At 45.2% G+C, this 15,588-nt stretch overlaps 1 protein-coding gene across 3 annotated transcripts in view; it reads left to right on the plus strand.

Annotated features, from left to right (window-relative positions):
* Window positions 1–810: 810 nt before the first annotated feature.
* Window positions 811–15,588, plus strand: part of LOC125448201 (activin receptor type-1-like) — a 116,618-nt gene continuing 101,840 nt past the window's right edge. For all 3 annotated transcript variants that reach the window (XM_059643307.1, XM_059643309.1, XM_059643310.1), the window contains exon 1: window positions 811–1,072. The gene's annotated coding sequence lies outside the window, so the exon portion shown is untranslated. The remainder of the gene's footprint in view (window positions 1,073–15,588) is intronic.

Consider the following 15,588-nt stretch of genomic DNA (forward strand, 5'->3'; position numbering starts at 1 on the left):
GATTGAAGGGTGACCCTCAACCCTCAGAGATTGATAAAATCATGAGGGGTATAGATAAGGTGAACAGCTAAGGTTTTTTTCCTAAGGTGGGGAAGTGCAAAGTTAGGAGGCATATCGTGTGTGGAATGACCTTCGAAAGGAAGTGGTGGATGTGGACTCAGTTACAAAGTTTAAAAAGACATTGTGATAAGTACATGAATAAGAAATGTTTAGAGGGATTTGGGCCAAGCACAGGCAGGTGGGACTGGTTTAGTTTGGGATTATGTTCAGCATGGACTGGTTGGACCGAAGGGTCTGTTTCCATGCTGTATGACTCTATGACTATAAACACTGGCATGGATCAGTTGGCCTGTATGATCATCTTCTATATTGCAAATTCCACAAATTCCTAGTTAGAGGGTAAATTCCGCCTCTCCAGTTGAAAGATTAAGATCTAAGTCTTAAATTCCCGATTGCACAGCGATAGAACTCCACGTTACTTGCTCTCTCGGGTTGCTCAGATTTTTTTTAAAAAAGTAACGTATTTATGGAATTTGAAAGCAAAAGGAAATAACTGCAAACACAGCAGAACTGTGGAGCATTGCGATTGAACACACATGAATGGTGCAATCTGTATTGTATTAACGTGTCAAATAGATGATAAAGTGGGATGCCTTTACAAGCAGGAATGGGAGAATTACATAGGAAATGCACTATTAGGGCTGCAAAATTTAAAAAAAAAGAGCCGTGGAGCCTGGCCAGACAGGAAGAGACAGCAATAAGAGAACACTTGAGTTTCTCCCACATCCATATAGTGACTGCTGCCAAGGATACAGAGAGAAACAGGAAACTGAAGGAACAGATTTAGTCCAGGGGACTGGCTATGACAATGAGGGGTGGACTGTTCAAACTTAATTCCTATTTCTTTTCCCCTGGCTGTGCGAGGATGTGTGCCTGTGTTTTTTCTCTCTCTCTCTCTGTTAAGTTTGGGGCTGTTTAAAGCACACTCCTGGACTATTGGCATTGACATCTTGAGATCGAATTGATCTGGATTTGTCTGGTGCATGCAAGACACGACGGACGGCTGTCAGAGGTACGTCTGTGGTGACCTAACACTCGATATACCAGTGAACAGAATAGGCTGTCTTGTTGCAAATCTGGACATTGACGTGCGGAATTCTCTCGCTCTGAAATCTAGTCAAACGTTAATAATGTCACTTAATTTAAAAAGTAATGGTGTGCTTTGCGGCATTATAGATAGACATGTTTCGTAATCAAACGTCTCATTTAAGTCTCATTAATGTGTACTTTGGACAAATGTAGTCTATTTATCCAGGGAGACACAGCTAAGATGATTCACTCTGTTGGAACTGATGCAAGGGATGGTTTCGGTGGTTTATTTACTAAGTACGGGTTAAATAGGCTTAGTTCCATTCTGAGCAGGGACTGAGGGAACATAGGAAAGGCCGTTTTTCTTTTTAAGAAGAATCTCTGCCATGTGCTGGTTGCCACAACTTTGTCACCTCACGGATTCTATGCCAGTTCCTGGTTCTGTTCGGTGGGCACTGCGTCAAAGAGATTTTCACTCTATCTTCCCACACATTCCACTCCCCTGCTTCCCCAAGTTGACGGCTATTCCATCATTGCCATGGTGCCTGGCACTTCTGCCATCTGTGGGCATGATTGGTCCATGTGTGAAGCTGCCCCCTCAGGCAAGCAAACATTGCCAACTCTGGGGGAATTGTGTGTCAATCTCAGCCCATGCGTGTCCCACAAACCCAGGGGCTCATCCATGAGTTTGCTAACGCTGTTATATTTGAAAGATGAAACAGTGGGGCAGGCCGTGGGCTGACTCTCTGACATGGCAAAGCTTGCTGTCAGCCTGGCGTGGCTGGGCAGGTACCCACACCTCCATCAAAAGAGTCAACATTCCAGGTTCAATGAAGGAGGAAAGAGTGGAGGTATCAAACATAAAGAGATTAAGAATAGTTCGGGGGGGGATTGTTTAGATTTGCTTGCTGTTTTTAAGGCTACTTTTATGAGGCAACCTCACCCTTCCCAAGAATGCACCCCCCCCACCCCAAAACGCCCCCAAACTGATATGATGTGGCATCTTCTGTCCTGGATGCCAACATCCCTGTGGCATCTGCCCACATCTCCCCCTCTGCCATGTCCTGTAGCCCCCATCTCCAGACACGCGTTCACCAGAAGGGGATCACTTTGGGTGGATCAGGCCTCGAGATTTCCCTCCTTGTCCGTGATCCCCTCAGTGGATCCAAGTGGGGCCAAAAACGAGGAAATGCCCTCCCAACAGTGAATCGTTGCCTCTGCCGCAAAACCAACATAACATTTTTGTAAAGGCTTGGGGGATTTACTGAACCCCCTGGTGGGGTGCTGACTGTGAGCTCTTTTACTCTGTTTCTTACGTCCTCTTGTCCTGAATACTGCATGCAATCCTGGTCTCCCTGCAATAGGAAAACCAGTGTGAAACTTGGGAAGGATTCAGAAACGATTACATAAGGATGTTGCCAGGGTTTGAGGGTTTGAGCTAACAGGAGGAGGCTGAATAGACTGGGGCTATTTTCCCTGGCGGATTGGAGGCTGAGGGGTGACCTTATAGAGGTTTATAAGGTGATGAGGGGCATAGATAGGGCGAATAGTCAAGGTCTTTTCCCCAGGGTGGGGGAGCCTATAACTAGAGGGTTTAAGGTGAGAGGGGAAAGATGAAAAAGGAACCTGAGGGGCAACTTTTTCACACAAATGTTGGTGCGTGTATGGAATGAGATGCCAGAGGAAGTGGTGGAGCCTGGTACAGTTACAATATTTAAAAGGTATCTGGATAGGTCTATGGGAATAAGAAGTCCTGAGGAGGGGTCACTTGACCTGAAACGTTAACTGTGAATTCTCTCCATGGATGCTGCCAGACCTGCTGAGCTTCTCCAGCAATTCCTAGTTTTGTCTCTGATTTACAGCATTGTCAGTTCTTTCAGTCCCTCAATTCCACTCTCCCTCCTGTATTGGCAGGGTTTGTTCAGTTTGCTGGACAGCTGGTGAGAGGTGCCAATAGCACGGGTTCAACTCCAGCACCAGATGCTGTTCCATCTTCTCTACCTATGCCCGCGCCCAAGACATGGTGGTTTTTAGATTAAGCTCACAGCCTGTCATCTCTCTCTTTCAAGTGCCAAAGCAGTTCTCAGGTTCTGTGGTAGCTTCACCTTTCCGTTGCTTTTATCCATCTTCCTTATCAGCGTATGCGCTTTACAGAGCAGCTTTCCACATTCCCTAAGTGAGTAATTCCTGAAATCCCTGCTGGATTTATTTGTGACTGTCTCATATTTTTGGCCCCTTGTTTTAGACTCCCCCTACACGCCATAACATTTACTCGATGCCTCTCCAATCTAACCCCTTCAGAGGGCATCGTGAGTGAGCAGCACCATTCACACATGTTGTACCATCCCAGGTTAGGTTGAAGGGAGGCCATGGGGACCCAGCAATAAGGGGAGGCAATGACCTAGTGGTATTATCACTGGATCGTTAGTCTAGAAAACTCAGCTAATATTCTGAGGACCTGGGTTCACATCTTGCCACAAAAGATACTGAAATTTGAATTCAATAAAAATTTGGAATTAAGTGTCTAATGACAAGCATAAATTCATTGCTGATTGTTCACAAAAGGACAACTGAGAACCAACCACATTGGTGTGTGTCTGGAGTCACATGTAGGCCCAGACCAAGAATGGATGGCAGTAGACTCTATAACAGTTAAAGAGTCTATTGCCATCCATTCCTGGTCTGTCCTACATGTGACTCCAAACCCACACCAGTGTGGTTGATTCTCAGTTGTCCCCTAGGGATGAAATGCTGGCTTAGCCATGAATGAATAAAGTAGAAGTTAAAAGATTGTAGGAGTGGCCTTCTGCAAAAGCAGAGATTGCAGATGCCTTGTCCTAACCTGTTGGCGATGCATCCGGTTCAGCATCAGGAGCGACTGTGCACCAGGAGGGTTAGAATCGGAGCTGTGCTGGTCGGAGAGAAGGAAAGAGGAATACACGCATTGAAGCCTTCCACGTGGTCAGCAGGATGGGTCAACTTTTGATGCCTCAGGTCCTCACCGTTGGAAGAGGGTTGCCTGATAAGGACAGGAACAGCTGTTTTTATTCTCTTGTGTGTTAGCTCAGTAATCTCCTGCTCCGAAAGAGGAACTTTAAACAGGAAAGCTAGCTCAGGCCAGTGAATGGAGTGACAATAATATAAGCAGCCCAAATTCCCAACAGAATGCCAGTGTTCCCTTATTCCTTTCAACAGAGCTTCAAAGGCCCTTGCTGTCAGAAATGAGTTTCATTCAGACTTCCTTGAGCAGGCTCTTTCAGTTCAGCTGGCTTCAATAGGTGGGCACTGTTTCCATTACTTAAATCTACTTTAAGCATGGGCTGACCAAAGTCATGAAAGGGTGTGGATCTCAAAGCATTGCAAGTTAGTGAGATAACAAGGTGTAGAGCTGGATAAACATGGCAGGCCAAGCAGCATCAGAGGAGCAGGAAGGCTGACGTTTCGGGTCTAGACCCTTCTTCAGAAATGATTCTCCAGCACCGGCAGTTCTTACTATCTCTTATTGCAAGTTAGTGGACAGGTTAGTGAACAAAGCATCAAAAGGCCTAGGGTAATGCTGGTCTTTGTCTCCAGGGGCTTGGACTGACAAAGGGGAGGAAATGAGGCTGCTGTTGTGTAAACCACATCTGGAATATTGCAGCACCGTAGTTCAGGAAGGATACATCCATGCTGGAGAGGCTGCAAGGCAGATTTACCAGATTGGGACTGGGATGAATTCAATTAAAGAGCATTCAAGTCATACAGCACAAAAACAGACCCTTCGGTGCTACTTGTCTGTGCTGACCAGATATTGTACATTAATCTAGTCCCATTTGGCCCATATCCCTCTAAACCCTTCCTACCCATGTATCCATCCAGGTGCCTGTTGTAACTGTACCAGCCTCCATTACTTCCTCTGGCAGCTCATTCCATACACACACCACCCTCTGTGTGAAAAAAATTACCCTTTAGGTCCCTTTTAAATCTTTCCCCTCTGACCTTAAACCTATGTCCCTCTAGTTTTGGACTCCCCCACCCTGGGGAAAAGACCTTGTCTATTTACCCTATCCATACCCCTCATGATTTGATAAACCTCTATAAGGTCACCCCTCAGCCTCTGACGCTCCAGGGAAAATAGCCCCAGTCTATTCAGCATCTCCCTAAAGCTCAAACCCTCCGACCCTGGCAACATCCTTGTAAATCTTTGCTGCACCCTTTCAAGTTTAACCACATCTTGCTATTGTTCCAACAACTTGCACAGAATTGGCTTGTATCCCTTTGATTAAGGTGTGAACTCACCAAGGCTTTTAATATGATTGAGGGAATTGACTGGGGAGAGAGAAACTGTTTGCCCTGAAGGGGAGGGGAAGCAGACCAGAACTAAAGGGGGCAGAGCCTTCGAATCAGAGGACATTCAATGGTGACGTGACAAAACACTCCTTCCCACCCCCCCATCGCCCCCACCCTGCGCTGTCCTCCAACAATCAAAAAGAAAACTATTTTGTGGCTGGTTGTGGGGGTGGGGGGAGTGAGGTCCGTCGCAAGTGTCAAAACCGCTCAAGGTCTGCTTGCCCCCTCTGCCAGAAACACAGGCACTTTTACACTGCGGAGCCTGAAATGAGGATTCAGGAGAGAAAGAGAGTACAATTGCAGCGAACAATGCTTCCTTTCCAGCCCAGGCAACTGATTGGAATGGATAAACAACTGAAAACAGACTCCATCTATCATCATTTGCTGTGGCTCCTCTGCTCCCTGTAATTGCAATGTTCCAGCTGTCTGTTGGATCACTTGGTCCTGCCTAATCTCCCTTTAACTCATTTATCAAAGTAATTGAGCCTTCAGAAGGCAACAAATTCATCTTGATATCTTGTCACGAGCTGCTGGAGTAAAAAGGACCGTCCTTTCAGGCACCTCCTCCTAGGATCGAAGCTTTCCCACCTGACTATCATCCAAAACTCCTCACCGGTCCAAACACAAGCCAAGGTCCTGTTAATCAGGCAGCGTACAAGACTTTCAGAGGACTGAGGGCTTCAGGGAGTGAGGCAGATCTCCTGGTTACAAGATCGGAATGTAAACAGGAACATGGGAATGAGGAGAGGGAGTAGGCCATTCAGCCCTTCGAGCTGGCTTTGCCCTTTAACATGATCATGGCTCATCTTATCCTGGTCACAACTCCACTCTGTTGCCTGTTCCCCATAGCCCTTCATCCAGCTTTCCATCAGAGACATATCTATCTATTTCTTGAATCTGTTGATTGATTCTGCCTCCATCACACTCTAGGACAGTGAATTCCACAGATTCGCAACCCTCTGAGAGAAGCAGTTTCTCCTCATCTCAGTTTTGAACCTACCTCCTCTCACTATATATCTATGCCTTCTTTTTGAGACTGTCGCACACAGTGGAACATCTGTTCAATGTCCATCTTATCAATCCCCTTTCACATTTTATACACCTTAATCAGATCCTCCCTGCCTCATTCTTCTGAACTCCAGTGAGTATAAGCCCAAACTATTCAACCACTCCTCGTACAACAGACGTATCATCCCTGGAATCAACCTGGTGAACCTTCTCTGATCTGCTTCCAGTGTCACTTACTTCCTCAAGTAAGGAGACCAAAACTGAACACAATATTCCACTAATGCCTTATATAATTGCAGCAACACTTCTTCCAACACAGATTCAACACCAGCTGTTATTGGGCTTCTGAATAGGTCACTCAGATTTTAAATTTGATGTTGATCTTGCTCTTTGTGCACCTTCTCCACAGCCATAACATTGTATTCCTCGCTGACCTGCTTGTACTGCATGCAAAACAAAACTTTTCACTGCACCTGGGTACAAGAGGCAACAATAAATCAAAAATGCTTTATTTTTATAATCCAGTCTAGAGAACCACCCTCTCACTAGACAGAGAGATGACTGGATGGTGAGTTTAAGCTGAGAGGCAGCCCACCTCAAGCAAGGTCAGGAAGTCAGGGTCTTTATGGTGACCTCAGCCTCAATCCCTCAACATCACTCTGCAGTGGAGACCAGCTGTCAAGCCAACTGAACTAACTAACCCCCAACATGGCTACTGTGGTAGAGAGGAGCAGAAAAATTCTCCCCAGTGTCCAAACCTATCCCTCAACCAAACTCCATCAAAACTCGGGATGACCACTAACCTCATTGCTGTTTGTGGCAGTGCAGTAGTGACAGCATGTCAGCAGAACCTTGCTGGTTTTGCGGCTGTTCTGGGAAACAGTTTGGAGATTCTGATAGAGCTTACGTTATTGAAGTGGCCATTTGGAGGTACAGAACATGAATATTGCTTTAAAAATGCATTTTCTGTTGAAAGATAAGCAGTAGGAGCAGAAGTAGGCCATTGGGCCCTTCGAGCCTGCTCTGCCATTCAATAAGATCATGGCTGATCTTTTCATGGACTCAGCTCCACTTACCCGCCCACTCACTGTAACCGTTAATTCCTTTATGGTTCAAAATCTATCTTTGCCCTAAACACATTCAACGGGGTAGCCTCAACTGCTTCACTGGGCAGGTTGGCAACAGTGTTGGCAAATGGTGTTTCCCTTTACACTGGCATTCTTGTGAATTGTCCTGATGCATGCAAGACTAAAATGCTTTGCGTAAATGTGTCTTTTCTCAGCAGTATTCACTGAAGTACTAGGTGCATGTACATAAGTGGGTGCAGAGTTCCTGCAGTTGCTGTATTCTGGGATAGAGATGCATTGCAGTGGTAAGAGCTCTGTGGTAGTGCACCTAACTTTGAACTAGAGTGCGATAGGGTTCAAGCCATCCTCTTCTCCAGATGTGTGCGACAATGCATCTGGCTATTGTTGCTGGTCAAACTGTCATGATGCTTGAGAATGCCTTTGTGACGTTTTCAAATTTTGTCTGATAACACACCTATGAAGAGTTTTGTTAAAGGCATTATATTAATGCAAAGCTTTGTAGCTTTTAAAGCAACAGGCCATTCAAACATGAGATGCTGCTTGGCCTGCTGTGTTCATCCAGCTCTACACTTTGTTATCTCTGATGTACTGTACCGACTGGTTTAACTGTTGTGGGGTTAGAAAGCAGGTCTGTGATGCAGACTGCTGTTAACAGCTTGATTTCAACTCTTGCCTTGACTGACATGACAACGCTATGGCTTTAAGAGATTATTTTGTCCTGTACTTGGAAAGCCAGAAATGTAAAAAGCTTGTGAGTCCTTGGGAATTTCTTTTAAAGTTGGAACAATAGAAGCAGCATGGCTGGGTGGGGTTCAAGTTCCCACAGAACCAGGATTTTTAGTTTTAGTTTTCAGTAGCAGTTGCTGCCGGGATCTTGAAGAAGTGGAAGCTATTTTCCCTTCTCTCTCGGTTACAGCTAAAAGCTGGCGGCTTCCTTCCTGCTGCTGTTGTGTGTGTGGCAATCCATTTTACTGAATTTGCCTTTTGCCAAGGGTGTGTTTCTGGAACATGACTATATTGGAACAGGCACTGTTTAGTAGCTAACTAATCTATGATTCTGTTAGGGCGGCACGATGGCTCAGTGGTTAGCACTGCTGCCTCACAGCGCCAGGGACCTGGGTTTGATTCCACCCTCAGGCGACTGTGTGGAGTTTGCACATTCTCCGTGTCTGTGTGGGTTTGCTCCTGTTTCCTCCCACAGTCCAAAGACGTGCAGGCTGGGGTGGATTGGCCATGCTAACTTGCCCATAGTGTTCAGGGATGTATAGATTAGGTGGGGTATGGGGCATGTATCTGGGTGGGATGCTCTGAGGGTTGGTTTGGATTTGTTGGGCTGAAGGGCCTGTTTCCCACTGTGGGGATTCTATGATCCTAAGCATTTCAATTGAGTTACAGCTAAGCCAATTCTTTATTTTTTCTTTGTATTTTAACCAGAGTGTATGTATAAAATGTGGCTTGCTTCAAATCTGGCACTTTGCCTAATCAGATTGCATCTGGAACACAGCACCTTACACTTACCTTCAAAATCAGAAAAATTAGGGTTTCGACTACCCTATGAATATATTTTGAGAAAGTTTGGTCTGGTCCATAACACTGAGGTCATCCAGAAGACCACAACTTCTTGACCTTGCCCTTCAACCTCCATAAGGCATCTCACCTTAATTTTTTTTCTTTTATCGATTCATAGGATGAGGGTGTCATTTATTGCCCATCCACATTGCTGTGGGCCTGGAGTCACTTGTAGGCCAGACCCGGTAAGGATGGCAGTTTCCTTCCCTAAAGGACATTAATGAACCAGATGGGTTTTTCCAACAGTTGACAATGGATTCACAGTCATCACTAGACTCTTAATTCCAGATATTTATTGAATTCAAATTCCATCAGCTGCTGTGTCAGGATTTGAACCTGGGTGCCCAGGACATTAGCTGGGTCTCTGGATTAATAGTCCAGCGATAATACCACTAGGTTATTGCCTCCCCTCAAAAGAATGTTGGGATGAAGAATGTCTTCAGAAGGTCAAAGGTGACTATCAGAACCCATTGAGATATGTGACATTTCTGTTTCTACCCAGAGTATAAACAATTCCAGTGTTTCGATTGTTAAAAAAAGCTCCACCATCCTTGTGTTCCCTATTATTGTATTGCTATTCTGAAATATTCAAGAAATCACATTCCTGATGTACCACAAGTTATAAATCCCAGCAGATACAATCATTTCCCATCTGTAGCTGTTATAGAACATTCCAAACACACCGAGTCACTTCCTCTTCACTCCCACTTTATAGAACTTCCGAATCGCCCTTACTCTCTAGGATTCCTGAGCTAAAACAATCCCATTCACTTGCCTGATATGAATTCTAAGGGATGAATTGATTGCCATTGTACATACTTCCATCACACTGAATCATTCAGTCATAAAGAATACCCCCAAATGGCAGCGCAGTAGGACTCCTGAGCCAGATCTGATCTGTTCCACCTGTTGCTTTTCTTTTTCTCTTTGACTTTTCGCTTATTTTTTCCCTTTCCTTTTTAACCTCCCATTCTCGGGCAGCATCAGTGATGTATAGGATGAAAGCCAGCATGCAATCCCGGTCTCAGTGTGGGCTCAAACTCCCGGCCTCAGTGTGTGCTCACGCTCCCGGTCTCGGCGTGGGCTCGAACTCCCAGTCTCAGTGTGGCTCACACTCCCGGCTTCAGCGTGGGCTCGAACTCCCGGCCTCAGTGTGTGCTCACACTCCGGGTCTCGGCGTGGGCTCGAACTCCCGGTCTCACTGTGTGCTCACACTCCCGGCTTCAGCGTGGGCTCGAACTCCCGGCCTCAGTGTGTGCTCACACTTCCGGCCTCAGCGTGGGCTTGAACGCCTGGTCTCAGTGTGTGCTCACACTCCCGGCCTCAGTGTGGGCTCGAACGCCTTGTCTCAGTGTGTGCTCACACTCCCGGCCTCAGCGTGGGCTCGAACGCCTGGTCTCAGTGTGTGCTCACACTCCCGGCCTCAGTGTGGGCTCGAACTCCAGGCCTCAGCGTGGACTTGAACTCCAGGACTCAGTGTGGATTTGAACTCCAGGCCTCAGTGTTGGCTCAAACTCGCGGTCTCAGTGTGGACTCGAACTCCAGGACTCAAGTTGGCTCGAACTCCAGGCCTCAGCGTGAATTCAAACTCCTGGCCTCAGCTTGGGCTTGAACTCCCGGCCTCAGTGTTCACTCAAATTCCAGGCCTCACTGTGGACCCGAACTCTCAGCTTCAAGGTGAAGCCTGGTGCAGTCCGGTTTGGAAGAATTGTTATTCGGAACTCTTATTTCTCTATTTTGTATTTTTTTTCTGGACTTTTTATTTTTTCATACGTCTCGTTATTTTTCTGTAAGAACGTGTACTTCAGAATCTGTAAGTAGGTGTCATGGCCCCAGGATGGCACTCTGAGTGGTGACTTATAAACTTTTCGCTGTGCTTATGAGAGTACATGCGACAATACCGCGCATTCTTGTAAGTGCCACTATTTCCCAGCATATAGGACCTCAGTGGGCCTGGTCTTTCCATTAAAAACCAAAAGAACTGCGGGATGCTGTAAATCAGGAACAAAAACAAAGTTGCTGGAAAAGCTCAGCAGGTCTGGCAGCATCTGTGAAGTAAAAAACAGAGTTAACGCTTCAGGTCCAGTGATCAGTTCTGAGGAAGGGTCACGGGACCCGAAACATTAACTCTGTTTTCTCCTTTACCGATGCTGCCAGACCGCTGAGCTTTTCCAGCAACTTTGTTTTTGTCCCTGGTCTTTCTATTGATTTGTACAGGAGCTGGTGACAGTGTCATTGAACATGAAAGGGTCAAGGTTGGACTCTCTTTTAGTGGAAATGATCATTCCCTGGCACTCCTTTGGCACCTGAGCCTGAATGCCATCTGGATCTTACTGCATTTAGAATAGTGCCCTTCAGGAAGGGAAAACTGCCATCCTTACCTGGTCTGGCCTACCGTGACTCCGGTTCCACAGCAATGCGGTTGATTATTAAATGCCCTCTAGGTGATTAGGGACGGGCAATAAACACCCTTCCTGGCCAGTGACGTCTACAAGCCTTGGATGATATAAAAACATGGCTATTCCAGATGCTGGCAATCTGAAATCCAAGGTGGCATCTGTGGAGATTCAGTGTGGACTGTTGGAAAGTTAGAGAGAGATAGCAGGCCTGAAGCAAGTCCAGAGTAGAGAAAGGGGGAAGCAAGAGCAAGAGATAGAAAGGGAAGGAGAAAGACCGAAAGAGACAAAATGTTAAAAGGGGTGAGGGGTACAGGGCAAAAGCAAATGGTACTGGTCTTTTGGGAACACATGGCAAGATATCAATCTCAAACTCGAAATTTTCAATCTATCTCCAGCTCCCATTATTTTATGGTTGGGGGGGAGACAGTTCCAGATTTCCACGACTCTTTGTGTAGACATGTTTAGTGATTTCCCGATTGTTCTCGATCTCTCCCCAGCAAAAGAAATATGCCCTCTCTAAACAGTCTAAAGCCAGTAAAATAAAGAAATTATGCACTCACTGCTTTGGGTGTTTTGTTTTATTCTTTCATGGCACGTGGGTGTTACTGGTTAGGCCAGGATTTCTTGCCCATCCCTAGTTATAGAGGCACACAGCTGGAAACAGACCCTTCGGCCCTACTCGTCCATGCTGACCAGGTTTGCCTCACCATGAGCTGGCTTGAACCTGCCTGAACCCATTTGACCTTTGACCCTCAGCAAAAAAAATAGAAAGTTTTCAACCAGCAGTGTCCAGGTCCATCAGCGCAGGCCTATGCAGTGTTCGGGAGAATGATGAGAATGGGGAACCTCAAGGAGTAGTTGAGGCAAGCAGTATTTTTGGGTGAAGTTGGATAATTGAATGAGGGAGAAAGGAATAGAAGGTGATGTTGTTAGGGAGGGAATGAAGTCAAGTGGAAGGGGCTTTGTATGAAGCCTAACATTGTGGATGAATGTTTACTTGTTGGGCCAAGTGGCCTGTTTCTAAGCTGTTAACTTTTAATTTAATGTAAAGAGTGAACCTATAGCCAAGTTATTTTTCCGGTATCCCCTCCTAATCTGACAATGATTGCTGTTGCTAGGCTACACATCCATAATCTATGGAAATGTCATGAGGCCTTGACTGATTGGCCATCCTTAACAATAGACCAATGCCCAGTTCTTTTAGAGGACAAGACAGCCAAGCCTGATCCCATCTTAATCTGACATCTTCCCAATAGTAATTTAGGATATCATTCAATAGACCTATTCCTATACCTTCAACTTGTTGGAAAAGACATTTTACGAGAACACAGACCACTCAAATGGAGTGACAGAGTGTACCAACACCTTCAGAGAGAAGTCACATGAGCTAATTTGCCAGTATAGTCAAAATGTTGGATTTGAACACAGGCAGACAGAGAGACCGAGATAACTTCTTGAAGAGAAAGTTCCTTCTGTCTCTCTCTCTCTTTCTTTCTCAGTTTCTCTCTCTTCACTCTTTCCACGAAACTCATTTCATCAAAGTTTGAGTTGAAACCCACTGGAAGACCTCATCACCACAAGTGGATAATTCCTAAAGGAGAATGTGAAATCAACATGACTCTCTCCAGAAAAGTGAATTTAGCCAGCTGTGCCAGATCCGGGAAGACATGTCAATGCTAACACCCTATGTTTTAGTGACTTTGGCTACAGAGCAGCACTTGGGACAATCTGTTAATAATTCCCTTTTCCTCTCTGAATGTAAATGCTTCTTGCCCAAAGTACTTTTAAGATAATATTTTGCAAAGCATTCTTTCTCCAGACTTGGCGATTGGACATATGTGTGTATTATTTTTCAAGAAGTGGAGTTTGATATAGTTGCGCAGTTTAAACCTTTGGCTAATCATCTTTGCTTAAATAAATTATATTTGTAATAACTTAATGCACATTGCTGATTTGTCCTGACACTGAGCTATATACAGTCTGCTATATCTCTGCCTGACTGGTAGGTTCACCTCCAATATTGCCTCCGTTGTGGTTAGGAAAGGAAGCGATCCACTCTTTCTGGGTCTGTCATGATAGTGTGTCAACATCCTGCACCCCCTCCCTCCCCCTGCAACCAGCTGATGCCACCCAAAAACACTCTAGACCGAATCCAGTTGCCCAGAGACCCTGAGCTCCATTGGAACCTCACCATTGCCAATCTACCTGTTATGGTGTAATTTGAACCTATGTTTAACAGCTGGGTCCACTAATCTAGTGGAACCACCACAGCACCACCATCTCCTTTCTGTAATGCTTCCACTCCAGTTCCCTTGCAGTAACGTTTAAAGTTTCACTTGCTTCCCCAATTGCTTGCTGCAGTTGTGTGCTAACTTTCTGAGTTCCTTGTACCTGAACAATTAAGTGTCACTGAATATCAATATTTTGCACCTTTTACAAAGTATTCTGCTTCTCTATTCTGACAAAGTGAAAAACGTCACAATGCAAATCCAACGTTATATTCCATCTGCCAGTTTGTTGCTCACTCACTTTCACCTGTCCATTTCCTTTACAACTCCTCTGTGTCCTCCTCACAGCTTACATTTCCACTAAACTTTGTATCATTAGGAGGCCTAGATACATTACTTCCTCATCGAAGTCATTAATGTGGACAGAAAATAGCTGAGGTCCCATGAGTGATCCTTGTAGCACTCCAGTCTGCCAACTTAAGATTGCACTAGTTATTCTGATTTTCTGCTTCCTATCCATTAGCTAATTTTCTATCCAACTCCGTGAGCTCTTATCTGACCTATCAACCTTTTGTGTGGCACCTTATTGAAGGAACAAGTGAGAATACATGCAAACAAAAAAACAAGAGTTGGCCACTCAGTCCATCCATCCAATGCTCTGCCATGCAATGGTTGATCAGGTTTAACCTCAACTCTACATTCCTGCATACCCACACCCCCTGAAAATCTTGCATCCTCTCAGAAATCAAGATTCGACCTCCCTCTCCTGCAAAAATATTTAAAGATGCTGGAGCCACTGCCTTTTGAGTAAGGGATTTCCAAAGATTCATGACCGTCTGAGAGAAAAAAAATGTTTCCCATCTTTGTTTTAAATGGACATCCCCTTAATTTTAAATGATGGCCACTTGTTCTAGATTCTCCCACCTGATCATGTCTCCTCGGGATCTTATATGCTTCAATTAGATCACTCCCGACACTCCTGAACTCCAGAAATAAGGGCTGAGCCTGTTTAGCCTCTCCTGATAAGGCAATCTGCTCATTCCAGGGATTAGTCTGGAAAACCTTCGCTAAACTGCTTTCAATGCATTAACATTCTTCTATATAACTATGGTGACCAGCATTGTACACAGTGCTCCAGATGTGGTCTTACCAATGCCCTGTATAACTGAAATATAGCTTCTCTACTCTTGCATCAATTCTCCTCACAAAGACTATCACATTCTATTCGCTCTCCCGAATACTTGCTGTAGCTGCATGCAAATGCATTTTGGGAAATCCACTAGGATTAGGTGTTTCAATCCTTTCAAAAGTTTGGCAGGAGTCCAATGGGCCAAATGGTCTCATTCTGTGCTATAAATGCCTACACAGCTTACAGCTGACCTTTATTTCAGTACTAAAGAAATCACAGAGAAAAATCAGCTCTTTACAGCTTCACTTTCTGAAAATGAAAGGAAATGAACAATCGTGCAGGGCCAGCCGGTTATCGCCAACCAGAATTCACAAAGCTTGCTGTCAGTCCAAGTGTCCTCAGCTGATAAATAGCCAAACACATTGGTGTATTGTGAAGTTGTCATTGTATAAAGAGGCCCAGAGGCTGTGTGACAGTGGGAGTTAGACAGAGCACAGGAAAATATTGGAACCCACATGCAATTTCTCAGCTGATGGTCTAGGGAGGTATTGAGGGCATGCTGTACTTGTTGGGGTTGCTGTCTGCCAGCCTAACAGAATAGCACCTTGTTCGTCTTCAATGGTGCTTTATTTACAATACTCAGAATCACAGAGTCATATAGCACAGAAACAGGCCCTTCGGTCCAACTTGTCTATGCCAACCAGATATCCTAAACTAATCTTGTCCAAACTGCCACCTAAATCTCCAAA

The sequence above is a fragment of the Stegostoma tigrinum genome, chromosome X (genome assembly GCF_030684315.1).
Source record: "Stegostoma tigrinum isolate sSteTig4 chromosome X, sSteTig4.hap1, whole genome shotgun sequence".
Lineage (NCBI taxonomy): Eukaryota > Metazoa > Chordata > Chondrichthyes > Orectolobiformes > Stegostomatidae > Stegostoma > Stegostoma tigrinum.